Here is a 22,270-nt window from a genome sequence, read left to right as displayed (position 1 = left end):
TGCTGGACTCCAACTCCCACGAGCCTCAGCCAGCATGACCAATGAGAGAAGGGAGTTAATTTGCTGTACAGCAATTTCTGGAGGCCCACACATTTCACATCCCTGTTTTAGATGCTTTGGAAAAACAGCAACTGGATATTTGGAGATTTCTGAAGAGCATAATTCTGGGTGGGCTGGAGTTAGGGTTAGCTAGGCCACCTTTTGCATACCCTCCAATATTTTTTTCCGATGAAAATAGAGATGTCCTATTGTGGGTTGAACCACAGAACCTAGGACTTGCCGATCAGAAGGTTCGAATCCCCGCGATGGAGTGAGCTCCCGTTGCCCGGTCCCTGCTCCTGCCAACCTAGCAGCTCGAAAGCACGTCAAAGTGCAAGTAGATAAATAGGTACTGCTCTGGCAGGAAAGTAAACGGCGTTTCCGTGCATTGCTCTGGTTCGCCAGAAGCAGCTTAGTCATGCTGGCCACATGACCTAGAAGCTGTACGCCCGCTCCCTCGGGCAATAAAGCAAGATGAGCGCCGCAACCCCAGAGTCGGCCACGACTGGACCTAATGGTCAGGGGTCCCTTTACCTTCATTCAACAACAACAACAACAACAACAACAATGTATAAGGCTCTTAATCTTAGGGTCATGAGTGTGGAGGTCATGAGTTTGAGCCCCACATTGGGCAAAAGATTCTTGCATTGCAGAGGTTGGACTAGATGACTCTCATGGTCTCTTCCAACTCCACAGTTTTTTGATTCTAATAATAATTTTATTATTTATACCCCACCCATCTAACTGGGTTGCCCCAGCCACTCTGGGCGGCTTCCAGCATATCATATATAAAAAGATGATAAAACATTAAACATTAAAAAACTCCCTATACAGGGCTGCCTTCAGATGTCTTCTAAAGGTTGTATAGTTCCTTATCTCCTTGGCTCAGGGGTCACATAACTCCATACCCTCCAACATTTCTCTGATGAAAAGAGGTGGGACATTCTTAGATCAAATCAGAAACTGTGACGCCTTCTGTAAATCCAGGACTGTCCCTGGAAAATAGGGACACTTGGAGGGTCTGCTTTTGAGACCCAGGCCTGTTTCTATTGGAATTCTCTGACATCCCTGTGCACTGCCCCTACAATGTACAGATTCTAAGGATGCCTGATGAGAGATTTAAACTGCAGGGCGGTACTTCAACATATCAGTTTCTCAGCCAGGATCTGTGTCTCACAATAAATAAATCCTCCATTCACTGTCTGCGAGAACAGTGCCATGCTCTTGATTCATTAAATGAAAAGATCCCCTGATGGTTGCAGAGCAAGTAGGACTACTTTTAATTATTTCTGCTAGCTTCATAAATTAAGCCGTCTCAAAGCGTTGCAGTGTTCTCGCTGCCCCTTAATAGGTTCCCATGTGCTACAGGTGCAAAGTATTATTCCCATTTAGCAGTTGCTTTTGACATTTCCACCTTATGAAAAGAAATTTAATTTATTGGAACGCTCCGTACTACTGATTTGACTTGAGATTCTCAGTTTTGTGGATGTTTTTTAAAGGCCACAGGAATCACGCATTTTTTGATAGAATGAATTATTTATATTGTTCTGTTCCATTTGGAACAGCTTTATGTGTTTTATACTTGCAGTGATTTTATCTGCTTTTATAATTGTATATTACGTTACTGTAACCCTCCCTGGGACCTTGTGATGAGGGGTGGGTAAGAAATCTTTGAAAAGATAATTTTAACACAGAGACAGCAAAGCATCCTATATGAATCCTTGTCTCTAATGCAGAATGGTTCTATTCACAGATTTAAAGACAGGTTGGGAAGGGGAGCAGGATTGTCTTCTCCCCCCATACCATCAGTGGTTTTCAGTTCCACAGAAGTAGAAACTGGTGCAGAATGCTGCAGCCAGATTGCTGATGGGAGCTTCTGGTTGAGAATACCATTGTTAAAACAGCTGCACTGGCTACCTGTCATGGACTGGCTGGGTGCAGAGGAGTGGTGGGGGCACCAGCTGGGGAACCCCCAAGGGAACCCTCAAAGGAAGAAGGCTCAGAGCCCAGAGATTGGTGGTGAGATGGCGATGAGTGGTCAGAGGCAGAAGAGGGAGCAGACTGGGAGGAGGTTTTGGAAGCTGAAGAGGCAACAGGGTTTAGTGAGCCAGAAGAGGCTGGGGCAGAGAGCAGTCCAGAATCAGAGGCAGAAACAGTAGGGTGTCAGAGTGGAGGCAGGCAGGGAATCTCTCCTTCCTGCTGCTACCAGCTCTTCTTCCCCTGGTCTCCCAGAACACACAGAGAACTGAAGACTGGGGAGGAAAATCAACAACCATTTGTTTGTTTGTTTATTGATTGATTATTTGTCACATTTCTATTCCACTTTTCCTTCAAGGAGCTCATGGTTCTCTTCCTGCCCATTTTATCCTCACAACAACCCTGTGAGGAAGGTTATGCTGAAAAACTGTGACCGATCCAAGGTCATCTGGTGAGTTTCATGGCTGAGTAGGGGATTTGAATCCCAGTTCTAGCCTAATCACAATGCCACACTGGCTTTCCCTATACCATACTATATAAACTATTTTGAGGAAAGGGTGATTCTCTGCAAAAAATCTGTGTGAGGCTGTAGAAGATGCTGCAGGAGAAATTAAATATGAGCATTCCATACACTGGTTTCCAGCACTGCTTTATATTGAACAGCATAGATGTTAAGTTGTGGGTGAACATATCAGACGACACAGTGATTCTTCCAAAGCAGCTCTTTATTTGTAAGCTGGAACAGAACTGAACTGAGGAGCTCAGTCAGCCTGCTTATATAGAGCTCCACTAGAATGCAACAGTAACCATTTTCTGTAACTAGCCAATCACTGAACGTCACTTTCGATCCTTCATTTGCATACAAACTATCCAATCACTGAACGTCACTTTCGATCCTTCATTTGCATAACTATCTACAGTATCCCCCTGCTGGCCCAGGGTGAGAACTTCAGTACATAACAATAGAGATTAGCCTTAATCCTGATTTTCTCAATTAAAATTAAGGCTGCAACCCTCACGTCACAGTAAAGAGGAAATTCTGCTGAACAAAGTGGACTCAGATATGATACGATACGATAATCTTTATTGTCATTGTCCCATACAGAACAACGGAATTGAAAAAATCTACACCAGACATTCAAAAACCAACAAGCCTGCTATCCCAGCTATCCCAGCCTGGTTAGCCCCCTAAAAACTCTGATACCCCATAATTAAATACAATATACTCCCATAGAGACTACTTTATACTGTGTTTAAAACCGAAATCGCATTTGGATAGAAACTGTTTCTCAGGAGGCTAGTCCTAGTCTTTATAACCCTGTACCTTCTTCCAGAAGGCAGAAGCTGAAAGAGATCATTTCCGGGGTGCGCACTATCCTGCACTATCTCTGAAGCTTTCTTATGACACCTGGAAGTGTAGATTTGATCCAAGGCGGGAAGAGTGCACCCAATTATTCCTACATGTGTAGGAATGCACAGTCTACCTTTAAGAGTACTGCTGCATTGGCACACAAGCTTTCAGTCTTCATCTTGGTTGTATGAAGACAAGTGGCATTTCTTTTTCAGATGGACCTCTTTGGTTATGGCTACAAATGATGGATTACTGATGTTTTTTTGAAACCTATTGAAAACACATATGTTCCATTTGGTATTAAATCATGGAATTGTAGAGTTTGAAGGGACCCAAAGAGTCATCTAGTCCAACTCCCTGCAGTGTGGCAATCACAGCTAAAAAATCCCTGAGAAATAGCCATTCAGCCTGTTTAAAAACAGCCCGCCATCTTCATCTCCACTGTCAAACAGCTCTTAAAGTCAGAAAGTTCTTCCTAATGTTTAGTTGGAATCTTCTTTCTTGTATTTTGATATTATGGCATGGTTAACAAGATGTTTGTTCTGTGTTGGAGGAATTATGGACAATTCTTCTTCTTCTTCTTCTTCTTCTTCTTCTTCTTCTTCTTCTTCTTCTTCTTCTTAAAATATTGTGGCTTTATGATTTTATTGCTGATTTTATTTTGCATTTCGTTGAGTTCCCTGCTCTGAGAACTTTTGTTGAAGGGCAATCTGTAATAAGGATAGTGGTAGTAGCTAGGACCAGATGGTTTTTAAAGGACATCTTCTTGTGGCTAATTACCCAATTGACTTTGATTGCCAAATCAGGTTCTACCACACCTGTGAAAGAAAACAACACTTTCCCTCTTTCTTTTAAAGAGAATAAGGCCTTTTCCACAACTACCCCTTTCAGCTTATGCTTAAAGCAACATGCAATTTGCTGACCATCAGATTTTTCCCTCCTGGCACTTTCCCATTGTTTCCAAGACAAATGTTCTCTGTCATTGGCTGCCAGCACTCTCTGCCCACTCCCCAGCCTTCCTGCCAGTTGCTCTGGTGAATCAGCCTGACCAGGTGAGCTATGGCCTGCTTCAGAGTGACAGAAATGTGCTTTCCCTCTTGCCTATGGTGCTGACTCAGCTGTGAGCCAAGGGCAGGATGGTGTGAGAGCAATGCAAGAACGGCTGCCAGAGAAATGTGTGTTCATAAGCATTGTAAAATAGAAGAGGAGAGCAAAGAAAGGTTAAACTGGTGCACAGGGTAGTAAAAGAAAAACTTGTTTTAAAATCCTGGTGTTACTGTTAAGAAACTAAAGGGGGGGGGAATCTGTGGATCTCAAATGTTCTCACTTCCAGAGAAAGGCATCACTTTAAAATGGTTTGCTGCACCATTCAAACACGGATTTCTGCCATCATCTCAGGGGCAACACAAGTCTTCCGGGGACCGTCTGCATGGCCTGGCTCAGGGGTCACAAGCCTTTTAGTACTCTAGGCACCTGTGGATTTTTGAGTGAATGCTGTGGGCACTGCCCCTCTGGTCACTCATTCACCCCCCATAGCAGCATACCTCCCCCCAAGAGATAGAAAGAGGGAAACTCCATGTGCACATACCTCATTTTTAACCTGGGTCTTGAAAAGCACAGGGCTGAAATAGCACAAGGGAAAGAGGGACACTCTTCCAACTTCCTTCTTTAGCTCTATGTACTTTTCAATGGAGAAAGCAACCAGCCTCCCGCCTCACGACCAAGGAGACAGTGAGTTGGGGAAGGGGCTAAGAGGTTTCACAGGCACCAGGAGAAGACCACTGTTCCCACAGGCACCACATCAGCAGCCTCTAATTTAGCCAGTGACTCCCACAGTCATTGCCACCAGAACTTGGTTGTGTCTCTATATTTCTCTTTGTGGAGACAGCAGTGCCACCATTCCCCTTCCCCTTACTACTTTTTTTAACCTCTTCCCTGCTGCAATAGTACTTTTGGCTTTGCAGTTATATCCAGGCTCTCACAAAAGGGCCAAAGATTGATCCTTCTTCAGAGCCAAGGCTTCTGGGCATGTTGGTCATCACCGTTGTTTTGTCATAGCCGTCAGAAAGATTTATTCAAAATTAGAATGTGCATGTTACCCATCCAAAATGTCTACCCTAGCTTCCCCCCCCCCCATTCTACCCATCCACCAAGGAGTTCAGGACATTCCACCTGTGGGGCTTTTCTTGCAACAGCAATGTGAGGTAGGAAGACTAGGCAGGAGATAGTGGTTGGTCCAATGGCACTTCCAAGCAAGTTTCTGAACCCAGATCTCTCCAGCAGAAGTTGGGCACTCTCACCAAAACCACACTGAAATTTAGAGTCACAATCAGGACCGGCCAAGATATCTTGCAGCTTGAGGCAAAGGACAAAATGGCACGTCCACCCAATCCTGCACACAGAAACTGACTGCAGTGGTGACTGAATCTTGTTTTGTGATACGACAGCATCCTTAACCATACCTGAACACAGCAAGCTAACTTCTAGTGTGCAGGGTAGGCTGCATACTACACATCACTTTGTTTGCCAGCACTCTGCTGCTGGCACCAGCACCTGCCACCTGAGGTGGCTGCCTCATTCTGCCTAGTTTGAAAAGGCCAGCTCTGGTTCCAGAAGCATATTTTTGCCGTGTGTACTAAGCAAACTGTAAATGAGCAAATGAGGCATAATCTTTCCTTGCAAAGCAGCTGGTACTTGATTGCAAGAGATATGATTCCCCCGCCCCCTTTTGTTGTTGATCACAGAGCAGCAGTTCAGGCATTGCAGAGAGTTTTCTCTTTGTCTGAAATCATCTCCAGTGATATGCTGTAGCTTGATGGAAAATATTTTGATCATTTAGCCATGACCAAACTTTTTGTAACAACACTTTAAAAAATGAATACAGACAACTGAGCCCCCCTCTTTTTTTGCAGAAAGCAAGCCTTCAAACATCTTCCATTTCCTTCAGCTCAGGGTGCTTTCATCGTCGGGTGTTTTCTGTGGACTAGCCATGTGTTGCTCACTCATTTTTACAGGGCATCTGCATGGCACTATACACAAAACATCACCCTCATGTTTTTCCTCATTAGTCCTCTCCCTGCCCCTTGTCCAGCAAATGTGACTCTTTTTTTTTATAAGTGGGATAACTGTAATTCTCCAAGTACAGAAAGACTATTTCACAACTATTCTGGCTGGCATTGCCTTAAATACATTGCTCTAGGCATTTTCTTCTCTATTGTCTGTCTTTCCTCTTTAGCAATCACATCTATCACTTTAAACTTTCAATTCCCAATAATAATGCTGCATTTGTAAGTGTTTTTCCTGCAACTTGTGGAGCATGAGACTCTTAGTCTCAGGGTCGTGTGTTTAAGCCCAACAATGGGCAAAAGATTCCTGCATTGCAGCAGGTTGGACCAGATGACCTACGTCGGGCATCCCCAAACTCGGCCCTCCAGATGTTTTGGGACTACAACTCCCATCATCCCTAGCTAACAGGACCAGTGGTCAGGGATGATGGGAACTGTAGTCCCAAAACATCTGGAGGGTCCAAGTTTGGGGATGCCTGACCCATGTGGTCCTTTCCAGCTCTATGATTCTGTACTTCTAATTTGCAATGTGTATGTGGGAATTAGTAGCAGCATGTTTGGCAAGGTGGAGCTGCCCTCTCAACACTGCTTACATGCATGGAGTTGGTAAACCTGTATGGTCACATAGGTAGGAGTGCCCCAGCCTGGGTCCAGTCCTCACTGCCATTCTGTCCCAATCCCATCCAGGTATGGAGCAGTGGCATCGGTGTCGAAAGGTATCAAGGGACCCTTGGCTCCATTAGGATCTGGCCTGGTCTGGCAGCCAACAGAGCTTTATGTTCACCCCAGCGGATATTGGGAAGTAGGGAAAGTGGGGAAAGTAAAGGTAAAGTAGGGGAGCGGGTGGCACTGTGGTCTAAACCACTGAGCCTCTTCGGCTTGCTGATCGGAAGGTTGGCAAGTTTGAATCCAAGTGACACAGGGAGCTCCCATTGCTCTGCCCCAGCTCCTGCCAACCTAGCAGTTTGAAAGCACACCAGTGTGAGTAGATAAATAGGTACCACTCCAGCGGGAAGGTAAATGGCTTTTCTGTGCGCTCTGGTTTCCGTCACGGTGTCCCATTGCACCAGAAGCGGTTTAGTCATGCTAGCCACATGACCTGGAAAGTTGTCTGTGGACAAACGCTGGCTCCCTCGGCCTGTAGCGAGATGAGCGCCTCAACCCCATAATCGCCTTTGACTGGACTTAACCGTCCAGGAGTCCTTTACCTTTTATTGGGAAGTAGGAGGTGATGCTAGGATGCTGGAAGATAGCACTGTGTGCCATAAGGATTGCCCAGCATCCCTTAAGCTAGTCTGCTGCCCTAGGATGTAGTGGGAAATGCTATCCTGTCCACTGACAGCTAGTACATGGAAGGGTGAGGGCAAGATGTCTTGGTAGTGGTGAGGAAACACCTGGGGGATATTTTAGAAAGTTAACTCCCAAAATCCAAAATTTATCAGAGAAGGGAAACAGAAAACAGGAGCTGCTCAAGATAGATAATAGGGGCATTTAAATTTTTTTATTTTTTTTTAGCATTCACTGAATTTTTACAAAAGCTACAATAAATTGGGAAGGGCTCAGTGGTAGAGCATATGTTTTGCAAATAGAAGACCACCAGTTTACCCCATAACATTTCCAGGCTGGGCTGGGAGAGCCAGCTATCTGAAAGCCTGGAGAGCTGCTGCTTGTCTGTGTAGACGATACTGGGCTACATGGAGCAATGGACCTGATTTTGTGTAAGACCAGTGTTTTGGTGTAAGATCAATGTTCCTATGTTTTTAAGGACCCTGCTTTTGAGATATCAGCATTGATGTGTGTTTGTGTGTGGGAGTTATGGTAGGGCTACAACCCAATGCATGCTTGCCTGAGATAGAGCTGCACTGAGTACAGCAAGTCTTTGGAGTAAAGGCATAAGATTGTCCTGGAAGCCTGAGAACAAACGCTCCAGAATGCTGCCTGTCTTAGCCCCTGTTTAAACGAGTTGGTTATGGAAGAGGAATGCTGTGCTGCTTCTTTGCAGCCTGATACAATAACCTGCTTTCCCAGAGTGGCTTTATTTACTTATTTATTTATTGGGGGGGGGGACTGAGAAGAAGAAAGGAGTGGGGGTTAGGGGAGTCATGTGCCTGAGTCGGCATCAGAGGCAGTAGCTCCACGCCAGATTCCATTTTCCCTACCGTGTGAGGCTGGCTAAGAATAAGTGGCTCTCATATTGGATAAAAGTAGCATAATGGCATGTGACTGCACTTTCAATGAGGACTGTCACTATGTGACTGCATTTCCAAAGAGGCTGGTGCCTCCCACTTTGCAGTCCTGAGGCTTTTTTTATGAAGTTAAAATGGGGGATGACTCACCAGCCCAGCTCAAATATTGCTACGGCGGATCTCCCTGTTCCACCAAACAGTATTTAAAGACTTCCTAATTGCATTGCAAATAAACCTTCATCATCCTGCATGGTAGCGGCTCTGAGAAGCAGGGCTTGGGGGATATATGTGTGTGTGTGTGTGTGCATGCGTGTGTGTGCGCGCAAGATTCCAGGTATGGCATTAGGCAAACAAATCAGTTACCTGACAATTTCAGCCCTAATTTTAAAGGCAAGTTTATAGCTCTTACGACTGAAGAGTGATACTTTTCCTGGTAAATAATCTGAGTTTCTTTGATACAGAGAGTTTCGGGAGGACAGGAGGAGGTTGAAAGAACACATAAACACTTTATTTTTATTGCACATCAGTGCCTTGGATCAGGGCTTCTTCCTTTTTCTTTTACACACAGTAATGGTATTCAGATGGAATGGCAAGCTAATGAGTTGCCATGAGAACAAACAGCCACAGATTCATGGGTCCCATCCCTTCCCCTTTTGCCCAGGATGAAGGTGGCAGAAGCTTGCAGTTTGCTGTTTTGTCTGGGAAACTGTGATTGTGCAAACTAATGCTGGGCTTGAAGTTCTCAGAGGAGCATTTCAGCCAAACCTGGGGTGGGGTGGGAACTGACAAAACTCAGTATCCCCATTTTCTTTCTTCACTTTCTTTGCCGCCACCCACATTTCTGACGATGGGTGGTGGTAGCAGGGCTCTTTCATGCCATTGCTCTCTAAAGTTTCCTCTGAAGGATGCCACAATCATGACATAGTGCTGCAAGGAACAGTGTGGTGAGCCACTCAACTGTGTGTTGAGGCATGTCCTCAGACTTTGAACTGCCCCTGCCATCCAAGCTGGTCATTGGATCTCCCTGGACAGGAGGAACAGAAAGTTCTATAAGAGGGCTTCCTGTTCTAGTTAAAGCTTACCTGAGCAACAAGCTCTTCTGGAGTTCAGGCACATTCCTGTCTCCTTTGGTTTTCTTTCAGCCCTGGCTTCGTCCTGTCCCCAGGCTTCTTCTTTGGCTCTCCTTACTATGAGCTTTAAGGGACGCGGGTGGCGCTGTGGGTAAAAGCCTCAGCGCCTAGGGCTTGCCGATCAAAAGGTCGGCGGTTCGAATCCCCGCGGCAGGGTGCGCTCCCGCTGCTCAGTCCTAGCGCCTGCCAACCTAGCAGTTTGAAAGCACCCCCGGGTGCAAGTAGATAAATAGGGACCGCTTACTAGCGGGAAGGTAAACGGCGTTTCCGTGTGCTGCGCTGGCTCGCCAGATGCAGCTTTGTCACGCTGGCCACGTGACCCGGAAGTGTCTCCGGACAGCGCTGGCCCCCGGCCTCTTGAGTGAGATGGGCGCACAACCCCAGAGTCTGTCAAGACTGGCCCGTACGGGCAGGGGTACCTTTACCTTTACCTTTTACTATGAGCTTTATCCCATGGCACCTGGTACTTGGCTCATTACAACCTCCAGGTTCATAGGGAGTATGCCACTGAAGACCAGCTGTTGGGGAACCACAGTAGTAGAAGGTTATGACCATGCCCTGCTTTTGGGCTTTTCCAGATACATCTCTTTAAGCCAGTATAGAAGACACACTGCTGGACTTTCATTTGATCAAATAGAGCCCTTATTTTGTTCTTACATGGAAGCAAGTCAGGCATTGCCCTCAGGAGCAGAGCTTGGTAAAGAAAGTCTCATGTTGCTAGGAAAATGCTGTCAGTGTACTTTACATTGGCTAACCTGGAATATCCACCCTTGGTCAGTAATGGCCAGCAAGTGGATACGGGTGGTCACAGGCATTTACTGAGGAGGAGAGGGTATGTGCAAGGAGCATGGCCTAGTGTGGAGCATGGTGCTTTGTCCTGCTTCCCGCTGAAAAATGTCAGCAGGTGCTCTTTCTAGTACAAAAGGAAGTGAAGGCCTATTAGAGCAGACTAGAGGTCCTCACTCAGTGTCACAGAAAGAGTTCATTCAGGTGGTCTTAGAAGTCAAAGTGGTAGCAACAATAAGTCCTGCCCAAGGCTCAGGTGTCCAAGATCAGTAACAAGGGTCCCAGGATTGCATGAAGATATTCCAGTGAGTTACCCCACCAAACTGCCAAGCTCTTAAGCAGAGGCAGAGACTCCCTGGCACGCTATAAGTTATTGATCTGAAGGTGGGTACCTTCCTGCAGAATAAGTTTCCTATTTTCACCTGATGTGGTGCGTTTCCCTGGGAGACATCCATGAGGCTTCCTCCTGCTCTGAACCCTCTGTCCCAGCAGGTGTTTCCCCTGAGCCCTCTTCACTCTCTGGTGGGGAAACAACCTCCATGATCTCTAAAAGCTTTATGGGTGGAAAAGAGGCAGCCTTGAGAATTGCCATCTTGCCAGTAGATCTGGGTGCATCTGGAGGTAGAGAGGAGCTCTGCTTCATTGTCTCATTCCCTCTTTACTCCCCTTCAGAATCCTCTTCTTCAAGTGCCTCCTGCTTCTGGTCTGTATCAGAGTATGGAGAGGGGATTATGACACTCTTGCTCCCATCCCTAGTTCTAGGCTGTGGGAACTATCTTTCCTTTTCTTGTCAAGGAGTGGCAGGTCTCCAAGGAGTGTCTGGTGAAGGCAGTGGAGCCAGAGGGTGATCCAAGTGAAGGGAGTAGTGAGGCAGGAGCCAGGGCTGGAGGAAGGGCAGGATGTGCTAGAGTGGAGGGGCAGTAGAATCCCCTCCATCCCCTCCCCCCTGCCCCCCAGGAGCAGGAGGGACTTGAAGAGGATGTGACAGGTTTTGTGTACATGCCCCATCAGACAAGGGTACTTAACTTGGGTGGGTGGGGAGTGGTCACACCATTTCTCCAACAGTCCATCTTAGAACAGAAGCCTGGGGAGAGGATGCAAGATAACTTAATCAGTGTGTGTGTGTGTGTGTGTGTGTGTGTGTGTGTGTGTGTTTTCAGTGCACCTTAGGAATTACTGTTAGATCCATGTTTTGTCAATAAAGAATTAAACTACTGCCCATTTGTCCTCCTTGGGCTGGGTGTACTCAGGACACTTCTGGGGGTGGGTGAGAACCATCCTATTCAGGCTTTCAGAGCTTTCTTGTCCAGACATATGCAATTACCAGAGTGCAATTTTTGACTGAAGCTTACTATTGGGTATCCTCTTTCTGGTAGACAGAGTCTCTTGGTGGGTAATATGTGAAAACAACCCTTAGAATACTATTCCACTGACAATAGTACTAATTGATAGAAAATACGTTGATGATCCCTCTGACAATGAGCCTATTTCCCCATTTGCTGATAAATTGGTAAAAGTGCTGTTGAAGGCAGATCCTGCTGGCAGTTTTCTCAGAGGCTTCATATTGGCCACTGTAGGAGCATGATGCTGGACTAGACGGTTCTTTGGTCCAAGGACTCAACTTAGGCTCTGATACACTGAGTCCAACATTTATTTCACAGGGCACACCAATTCCTTGCTGCTTTTTTTTTTTTTGAGTCATTGACCCTTTGAGTTCCCCTGAAACAGATTTCTGCAAGACTCAAAAGCATTTCACTGAAGGCACCCCAGGCAATGAGTTTTGCCACTGCCCCAGCTGCATTTTCCAGGAAGAGAATAAAAAAAGACAATTTAGTTGGCCTGCCCTTTGTTTTTTGAAATGGAAGATATCAAAGACCCTTAGAGTCAAAGGATGTAATAAACCCAAAGGCAGAGGCTTTGAGATGTGGAGTCCTAAAAGTGAAGAGGAACCCTTACTGTAGTTGTCAATGTGTAGGATGCCTGCCGCTTCAAAGCGATGATTTAATTAATCAAGAAATGTGAAAATTGGGAGTTGAAAGTTGAGCAGCAACAGCATGAGGCTGGATGCTATTAAGGCCTTCATTAAAAGTCAAGGGTATTTCTGATTGTCCTTAGCAGCTAACAGACGTTCATTGCCTAGCGATGCCAGATTTTTTAGACACCAGATCTGTTCACAGCACACCTATGCTATTAGGATAAGCATCTCATTTCCCCCCACAGTTTTCTAGTTAGAGGCTTTAGCAGATAAATCTGCTTAAAATTCTCTCAGCGTGAAATATCTTTGGTGAGAAAAATAAGGAAAATGGGCTCAGCCTTGCAGATTAAATAAACCCAAATGCCCTGGAAATGGAACATTTCATGAGGGACAATACTATCAGTGGCTACAAGCCACGATGGCTATGTTCCGTCTTCACTGTTGGAGGCAGTGTGACTCTGAATACCAGTTACTGGGATTCACAATGGGGTAAAATTTTGTTTGGCTGAGGTCCTGGTTATAGGCATCTCATGGCCATCTGGTAGGCCACAGTGAGAACAGAATGGTGGGCTAGAGAGGCATTTGGCATGATCTAGCAGGGCTTTTTTTTATGGCCTTAAATTTGTGTTTAGAGTTGGACCTCAGTGTTTGGGCTGAATGATGGGGGTGGAGAGTATACAGGGCTGAGGCCATTTATGGCTTTAAAGGTCAGACCAGCACTTTGAATTGTGCTCGGAAACATACTGGGAACCAATTTAGAGCTTTTAAGACCGGTGTTATATGGTCCCGTCAGTCAGTCCCAGTCACCAGTCTAGCTGCCACATTCTGGGTTAGTTGTAGTTTCTGAGTCACCTTCGAAGGTAGCCCCATGTAGAGCACATTGCAGTAGTCCAAGCGGGAGATAACCAGAGCATGTACCATTCTAGCAAGACAGTGCACAGGCAGGTAGGGTCTCAGCCGGCGTACCAAATAGAGATGGTAGACAGCTGCCCTGGACACACAATTTACCTGTGCCTCCATGGACAGCTTTGAGTCCAAAATGATTCCCAGGCTGTGCACCTGGTCCTTCAGGTGCCCGTTACTCTATTCAGGACCAGGGAGTCCTCCACCCTCTGTCCCCCGGAAGTAGTAATTTTGTCAGGATTCAGCCTCAATCTGTTAACCCCAACCTACCCCAACTCCCCACGGTCTGGTTTGAAGATAAACGAAATTATAAAATCCTGATCAAAAACAAAAAACTCCTGGCACAGAAAAGAGAATGGAAATGCCTAATAGATGCATCCAGAGAGAGAGACTCGGCCACCTTCTGGAGAATGGTAGCAAATGGAGTGCGATCTACCTCCTCAGAAGTGGAGTATACTATACCTGCAGGGACATGGGAGGCATTTTTCCAATCTTCATATTCAGCTCTGCCTTTGACACAGCCACTAACACAGTGTGAGGCAGGTGACGAGTGGCCTCCGGTGTCGGTTGCGGAGGTCAGGAGGCTTATTCAGGCACTCAAACACAGAAAAGCCCCGGGAGCAGATAATATCTCTCCTGAGCTTCTTAAAGCCAATGTTGACTGGTGGGCCCCAGTCCTTGCCAGCCTATTCACCAGCATAGATCAAACAGCAATAATACCAGAGGACTGGGGATTGGCAATCATCGTTCCCATATTCAAGAAAGGCTGTAAACTTGATCCAGCCAATTACAGACCAATCAGTCTCTTAAGCATCATCAGCAAACTCTATGCAACTCACTTACGTGGAAAGTTTGCGGACTGGCTGGAACGGGAGCACATCCTTAAGGAAGCCCAGGCTGGTTTCAGGGCACATAGATCAACTCTAGACCAAGGACTGGTATTGCAACATCTAGTGGAGAAATACACCTCAAAGAAAGGAGGCTCCCTCTATGTAGCCTTTATAGACTTCAAATCAGCTTTCGATTTGATACCCCGGCACAGACTTTGGGAAAAATTAAATGCCACAAACATCGACAGACGTCTTTTGCTTCTCATCCGTAGATTACATGAAAATACTCGGATCCGTGTTAGATGCGACCGTTATGGGAACCTATCAAAGGAAATCCAAAGTTTCCATGGTGTCAAGCAAGGCTGTGTTCTTGCCCCTATTCTATTTAATTTCTATATAAACTCCTTAGTCGGAAAGATGGAGGAAGCAAGTACTCACCCCCCAAACCTAAATAATATACCAATTCCAGTCCTTTTGTACGCAGATGATGCGGCACTTATTTCCTTCTCTTGTGTGGGCCTAAGAAAACTTTTACGAGCTCTTACAGAGTATTGCGAAGCCGAAGACCTAATAATAAATTACACTAAATCAAAAATTATGGTGTTCTCCAAGAGAAAACTCCGACATAAATGGAAAATTAATAACCAACCTATTGAGCAAGTAACATCTTTTAGATACCTTGGAATAATCTTTGATGAGAAGGGATCTTGGTGCCATCAGATTAAGAATTCCATTGCAAATGCGCAAAGATCTTCTAGAGCTATCATAAGATTCTTCTACAGAAAAGGAGGTCAATATGTTCCTGCTGCCTCCCAGGTCTTTGTCGCAAAAATACTTCCACAACTGATGTATGGCACCCAGATATTCAATTGTCAAAAACTTAAGTCCCTGGAATCTGTACAAACTAAATTTTACCGCTCCCTACTAGGGCTACCTACCTGCGTTTCCAACGCAGCCATTAGGCTGGAGGTAGGTCAACTCTCTATAAATGCCAGGATATGGATCTTGAAGATTCACCTCTGGCTAAAACTTATATTTTTCCCAGTGGGAGTGGCTCCATTGACTCTATTAGACCCGTTCCAGTCTAAATGGAGAGTGTCGCTTTATGAAAAATTGAAGGGCCTGGGGCTTTCCTCACAAGAACTTATAGCCTCAGGTTTTGAAAAGGCTAAAAGGATGGTGAGCCAGCGAATAGGAGATGCAGAGCTTCAGGATCATATGAGCAAGATAGATAAATATCCAGCCATCCAAGATTATGGAAAAGGGTTTAATCTAACACCATATTTGCTGGATCTACAAATCGCAAAATACAGGCGGGCGTTTACCCTTACCAGATTTGATGTACTGCCATCTGCCTTACTAAAGGGCAGATACGAGGGCAAACCCTATGCTGAACGAGTTTGCCCATGTGGTCTGAAAGAGGTGGAAACGGCTTTACATGTGTTGCTACACTGCGACCTTTACGGGGATATTAGGTCACTGTTTATCTCCCCCATCGTTCAGAAATTTCCAGGTCGATCTGAACTTCAGCGGCTGAAAATCCTACTAGGAGATAAAAACCCAGAAGTAACACTGAAAGTGGCCAAATTTTCTGCGGCTGCGATCAAGCGGAGGGCATTAGCTGTAAAAAAGTAAAAGACTTGACCCCTGGACAAGCCCCCTTATTTTTTAAGCCTATACATATATTGCAGTGCATAAATGTGCATATATGTGTGTGTGTGTGTGTGTGTGCATATGTGTTGCTTTTTATGTATAATTTTACAATTTTTTTTTTTAAATTGACACCATTACTCCCTTTGTAAACTATTGTTGTTCCATGTTTCTCTGGTCTATGACCGTAATAAACTCATTCCAATTCCAAATTCCAAAAAAATATTCAGGACCAGGGAGTCCTCCACCCTCTGTCCCCCGGAAGTAGTAATTTTGTCAGGATTCAGCCTCAATCTGTTAACCCCATCCATCCTCCGACTGCTTCCAGACATCCACACAGGACATTATATGTGGATTGTATGCACACTTTGCCCCAGTATATGTATTGTTGTATACACCGTGTAGCTGAAGAACTGCATTGCAAAATGTGAACCAGCACCAAATGGTCTAAAGTGGTACAGTTCAACCTAAAGTGAAGGCCTTCTGGGAAATGATATATAATGAGCTGAAGAAGGTATTTAGGTATACCTTTACTAAGAAACCAGAGGCCTTCCTTCTGGGTATTGTCAGCCAGAAGGTGTTAAAGAAGGACCGAACATTTTTTATGTATGCAACAACGGCAGCAAGGATACTCATCGCTAAGAATTGGAAAACTCAAGATCTACCCACACTGGAAGAGTGGCAGATGCAGCTGATAGACTATATGCAACTGGCCGAGATGACTGGCAGAATCCGAGACCTGGGAGAAGAGAGGGTTGAGGAGGACTGGGGGAAATTCAAGATTTATTCACAGAAATATTGTAATTTGGTTGAATGCTAAGAAGGATGCTAGATCATAAATAACTGCCTACCATTGAACTAGATTTGATTTTGATGATAAGTGAGAAATAAGGAAAATATAAATTTTTTGGAGAATTGTTAGATTTTATTTAAATGAGCGGAGATAAATATTGTAAACAAGTGGGTAATTTGCTTGGAAAAAATCTTCTGTAACGATGTAAGTGGGAGTGGGAGATGTGAGGGAGTCCAAAGAAGAGACGAAACTATGTTATGATATAAGTAATTTTTATTTATGCATTTGTATTCAAAAATCTTAATAAATATGAAATTAAAATAAAATAAAATAAAGTGGTACAGTTCAAACACCCAATTGCCACTGAGAACTAACCAATGACCCTTTCCATTGTGTCTCTCTGCTTCAGTGTAAATTTAAAACTCATTTGATCCCTAAAGATCAGTGCAAGATTGCACTACTTTTCAAATAAACTCTATTCTCTCAACCTTCCATAATCCCTCCACTCGTCTCCATTTTGAGCTGCTAGATAAATAGAATAAATTGCAAAACAACACCAGGTTTTAATGCCCCCACAAATGATAAACAGATGAACTTCTGAGTTTCGATCGAGTGACTCTTTGGAACTGTTTTAAATGATATATATATATATATATATATATATATATATATATATATATTGCTTTTTGAGCCAGATTGCCTTTCCTTTGTCTTGGCTACTGTGCTTCCTTTTGTCCCACTGTTGGCTTCTCCTTTTCTATACTCCTGTCTGTTCCTGGTTTCCCTGATGCCAGCATCTACCAGCTGTCTTTGCCCACCTCCTTTTGCTTTAAGCTTCCCATTGCTTCTCATTCATTCTCTTGTGCACCTTGCATCTGCCTTCTTCATTACTGGCACACTCGCAACTCTTCCCATTATTGCTACTGCTAGGGCAGGAGACCTCCCAGTTCCACCTTTTCTGTCCTGCTATTTCAGGATCTGTGAACTTTCCCTTTCAACCTATTCATGGGGCACATCTGCCGCAATTGCTCAAGTACAGAGCCTGCTGGTACCTTGCCCTGCGTGTGTGTGTACACCAAAGAGAAAAGAAGTGTGTTGGCCTGTCCCAGCTTGTTCGCTATTAATGGGTTAGATGGGGGGTGCGGGTGGGAAATGGGCACTCTCTTATCTGAGCTTGTGCAGATCTTTATTTTATAAACAACATTTCCTCAAAGGAGTAATAAAAGAGGACAGGCACAGAAGAAGGATTACCATCCTTGGCATAGAAGGAACCTTTGCCAGAAAGAAGTTTATCAGGGCAATGCACACGCAAAGCCCATGGCATAGCGTTAATTTGCCTCCCCTACCAAATTAGCTGTGCTCAATTTTGTTTTCTTTCCAATTTTACATCCCTGATTACACATTCATAAAATCGTCCCATCTTCCATGCATAAATACAAATGCTTTGAAAATATAATTGTGTGTGTTTATCAAGCACCTAATTTGTTTTACTTGCCAGTGACTAATTATATAGGAAATATAAATGAATTGCTGGCCATATAGTCTGTTTTAAATACCAAAGCAAGGTGGGGGTGGGGGGACAGGAGGAGGAAAATGTTGGAGGCTCAAAAGGCAATGTTACATTCCAGGATGACATCGATTTCAGTCTGTGTGCATCTTATTTAACAATGCTCCACACCTCTTGTTTGTCTCACCATCTGTTTGGCTGCCTGCCTTCTCCTCTCGGAGCATTTAGCTGGTGCAGGTGGGGGATGGTATCATCTGAAACCTAAAGAGGTGAGGTGGTAGACTGTATTTGGGGAGCCTACAAGCTTTCAACTGGGTTTAGACCTCCCTTGTCCTTTAGGATCTGCATTTGAGGAGTGGCATTGCTTTTCCCCACTTCAGGAGACCACATCAATTCGTACTCTCCTCTCATACCTATTTTCATGACTAGCAACCACTAGACTTTGCAGTAGAGAAAGGAGCAAACTCTGCCATTTCTTTATATTGGTTCTTGCAAGGTGATGAGAAATAACACACCAACCAAGGGTCCTTCCCTGTTGTAGCCCAGTATTTTAAAACCTATGTAATTATTGGCATTCTAAATGAAGTCATCCCTTCAGTCATTCTCTAACTTGCATGTAAAAAGATAAGTAAATAGAGGGAAAGGAAAGAGGCATCAGTGACCTAATCTGTTTGATATATATACCAGTGCTACAAGCTAAATATTGTAAAGTTTATCCTGACCCACCCCAGCTAAGGAAGGAACATATATGATAGTTAAGACTTTATTGACAAAAGAAGCACTTACATTTATGTACCATAGACATGAGTAAATAAATGTGACTTCAACTGATGCCAGTGGGAGGGGCAGGTGAATTTCCCTGCAAAAGGGGTGCTACCACAGAGAATGACCTACCTCATGTCACTCATTCACTGGCCACAGAAACACCAAACAGTGCCTCCCTTGCCAATGTCAGGAGCATGGGGGAGGCAGTCCTTTAAATACCTGGGCCTCAAGCCATCTAATAAGACATTCCCATGTCTAATGACAAGAGAAAAACAATAAACAGTTGTGTTGGTTGTTCATTTATATGTACTGTATCTGGGTGCTCCCGACTGATCTATATTCAAAGTTAAGCAAATGGCTTGGTAGCTTAAAGAGGTTCTTGTGTCCATTGCTTCTACCACAGTTTTACTTTGCTGTATTGTGTTTATGGTTGCAGCAAAGGAAATAAGTACAGATAACCCAAACGTTCCTGCTATTTTGCTTTTATGCACTTTGCAGTTCATTTTGCAGACCATCTATTTTCTGAAAGAGATACAGTATGTGTGTTCTCTGCTTCATCCGAGTTGGGTGACTGTCCTAGTGCAGTCCATTCAAAGTAATAGAATGTGGTTTAATAGCCCCCATTGATTAATTGTTTGGGAAACATAGCCTTTTTGGGCTTTTTGAAAAGCCGGGACTTAAAAGCTGCTTTTTTATTTTTTAAAAAATGTAATTAACATTTCTTGCAGAAATGTGTAATTTTGAAGCTCTCATGAGAGTTGTAGGGATCTTTTATTGGGCTAATTTGCATGTTCATAACCAAACCTTGATTTCTCCAAACTGCATTACTATTGGACACTTGCAGAAGAGTGTGTAAACAGATTTCCCTGAGAAACACTAGCCTTTTTGAGGTATTAATGGGAGGGAGATACGATAGCTGTCTTAATATAAAATACCATACGAAGGCAGAAGATGGAGTTAACTTGCTCTCTGGAATCTGTGGGCGGAAATCACAGGGAAGCAAATTGCAGCTAAACGTCAGAGAACTTCCCAATGGTAGCATTTGTTCAATAGTGGAACAGACTGCCCTGGAGGAAGCTGATGGGACCCTCATTCACTGGAGGCATTTAAACAGAGGCCAGAGGATCACCTGTCAGGGATGCTCTAGGTGCAAGTTTCCTGTGCTGAGTAGATGATTGGAAGCTGACCTCCAACATCAGTTCCAGTTCTATGATTCTGTAAACCTGTGATCCTTGGTAGATGTTGATGCATTTGAGGCTCTTCTCGGTATACCCCCCTCCATGAGTGTGCTCACTACCACCTCTTCCTTGCCAGTGCTGCTGATGCCCACTTGCTTGCTTCTCTCAATGGTCTCAAACTCTACTATCTCAGAAAATGAAAAACAAACTCATCAAGTGCTTGAAGCAATTCCCTTATGGGCAATGGTTACAACATTTGGGGCTTTCTTTAGTTTAAAGAAAAGGCAAGCAGCATATACTATTATGCATGGCATGAAGAAAGTGTACAGGGAAACATTTTCCTCTGCCATAGCATTAGAATTCTTATGTCTGTACTTTATTATGACGCATATTACGTGTTACCAGGCTCACCTGGCTTCTCTAAGAACAAGTGAAGAAACCAGAGTTGGTAATGAAGGAAGAAAAGAGGGAGCTGAAAACCATTACGAAAGTTTCTCTCAACTTTCTTCAAGCTATAACCAAAAGATATATGTGACCTTTTCCCTTGTCAGTCTCCCCATTTCAGATCCTTATATTATTATATTGTCTAGTAGTTATTTTTGCTTATACTTATCATCAGCCAAGCCATCTTTTCTTTGAAACACACACACACAGAGAGACTTTGACTCAAGGGAGACAGTTGAGTTGTTATTATCTGTTTCAGTCAGAGTACATAGTACAGTACATCTGTTACAAAGGGTGAGAAAGGTGATGTAGAAAGAATAAGCTTGAAATGAATGGACTGATAATGGGGGATGTAAGATAACAAGATGCCACAATGCCAACACTGAAGAAATCAAATGTTCTCCCACATAATGGAAGTGCAGACTCCATTCATCAAGTGTGCGCCATCTAAAGAAGCCTGAAGTACAATTTCCTTGGATGCATAAAAAACCATTTTCTCAATGAATGTGTCAGCTGTTGATAGAAATATGAGTGAGTGATATTGATTTGAGAGGCACTGACTTAATTTGAATCAAAATTGCACAGTTCACTGCTGCAGGCTACATTAGTGCAGCAGGGCCTATTATTATAGATTCCCCTATGTATAAATAAAATATACTTCTCGATTTAGTCCCAAATGCTGAAGGTTTGTTGACATCTGGTAGTTCTCAGATCTCAAATTTAAGTGGCAAATCTGTGTATATCCTTGAGCCCCTGTGTTTTTTGTACTTAAAAGTAGCTGGTGTGTGTGTGCATTAGCAGCTGTAAGCCTACTCTATAACAGGAATAGGGAACCTATAGTTCTCCAAATGCCAAACTGAAACACAGCTACACTTCAAAATTCACACTTCTCCAAATGTCATTCTTCCAAATAATGGGAACAAAATTTTGTATATTAGAAGTAAGTGTGCTTAAAAACACATGCACTAATGAAATTAACATGCCAAAAATTCAATATATTCTGGGGAAAACCCATGTGAGATAAGGGAAACAGCATAAAAAATGTCATGAGTATCAAAAATGTACACTAAAATGCTGGCAGATTCTCACGACGGCTTTTTTTAATTTAAAAAATGCAGACTGATGCAGAAATGTGGAGAACTGGAAACTGGAAAAATGAGAAGCTGAGTGAAAGTGAAATGGATAAATTAACCCATCCCTACCATAAGCCCCTCCTCCACAGTCTGCCTGGTTTAAATATGCTATTGCTGTCTCCTCTTTTTTTAGATAGTGCCCTTTCAATAAACTACGTCAAAGTTTGGATCCAAGCTAAAGATATATACACATTTGAATGATACTGCAGTACAAGTCAAAGTGCAAGCAGATAAAGAGGTACTGCTCCAGCAGGAAGGTAAACAGTGTTTCAATGCGCTGCTTTGGTTTCGCCAGAAGCAGCTTAGTCATGCTGGCCACATGACCCGGAAAAACTGTCTGCGGACAAACACCGGCTCCTTTGACCTATAGAGTGAGATGAGCACACAACCCCAGAGTCGTTTGCGACTGGACCTAACGGTCAGGGGCCCCTTTACCTTTACCTTTTACAGTGCAATTGTAATGACCATCCATTTAGAGAAGGAAAAGATAGATTGGGCTGCAAGGAAGTGTTTGGAGTTTCTTAGCTGTGCACAACCTTGACAATTGCTGGGCCTATA

The 22,270-nt window shown here is 44.0% G+C and overlaps 1 long non-coding RNA gene across 1 annotated transcript in view; it reads right to left on the bottom strand.

Annotated features, from left to right (window-relative positions):
• The window catches only part of LOC307208346, a 364,268-nt gene that overhangs the window by 207,984 nt on the left and 134,014 nt on the right, over positions 1–22,270 (bottom strand). The gene's annotated exons all lie outside the window — the stretch shown is intronic.

This window comes from Podarcis cretensis, assembly GCF_951804945.1.
Source record: "Podarcis cretensis genome assembly, chromosome: Z".
NCBI classification, from domain to species: Eukaryota; Metazoa; Chordata; class Lepidosauria; order Squamata; family Lacertidae; genus Podarcis; species Podarcis cretensis.
Note: the sequence above shows the minus strand (reverse complement) of the source record. Positions and strands in the feature narration are given on the sequence as shown.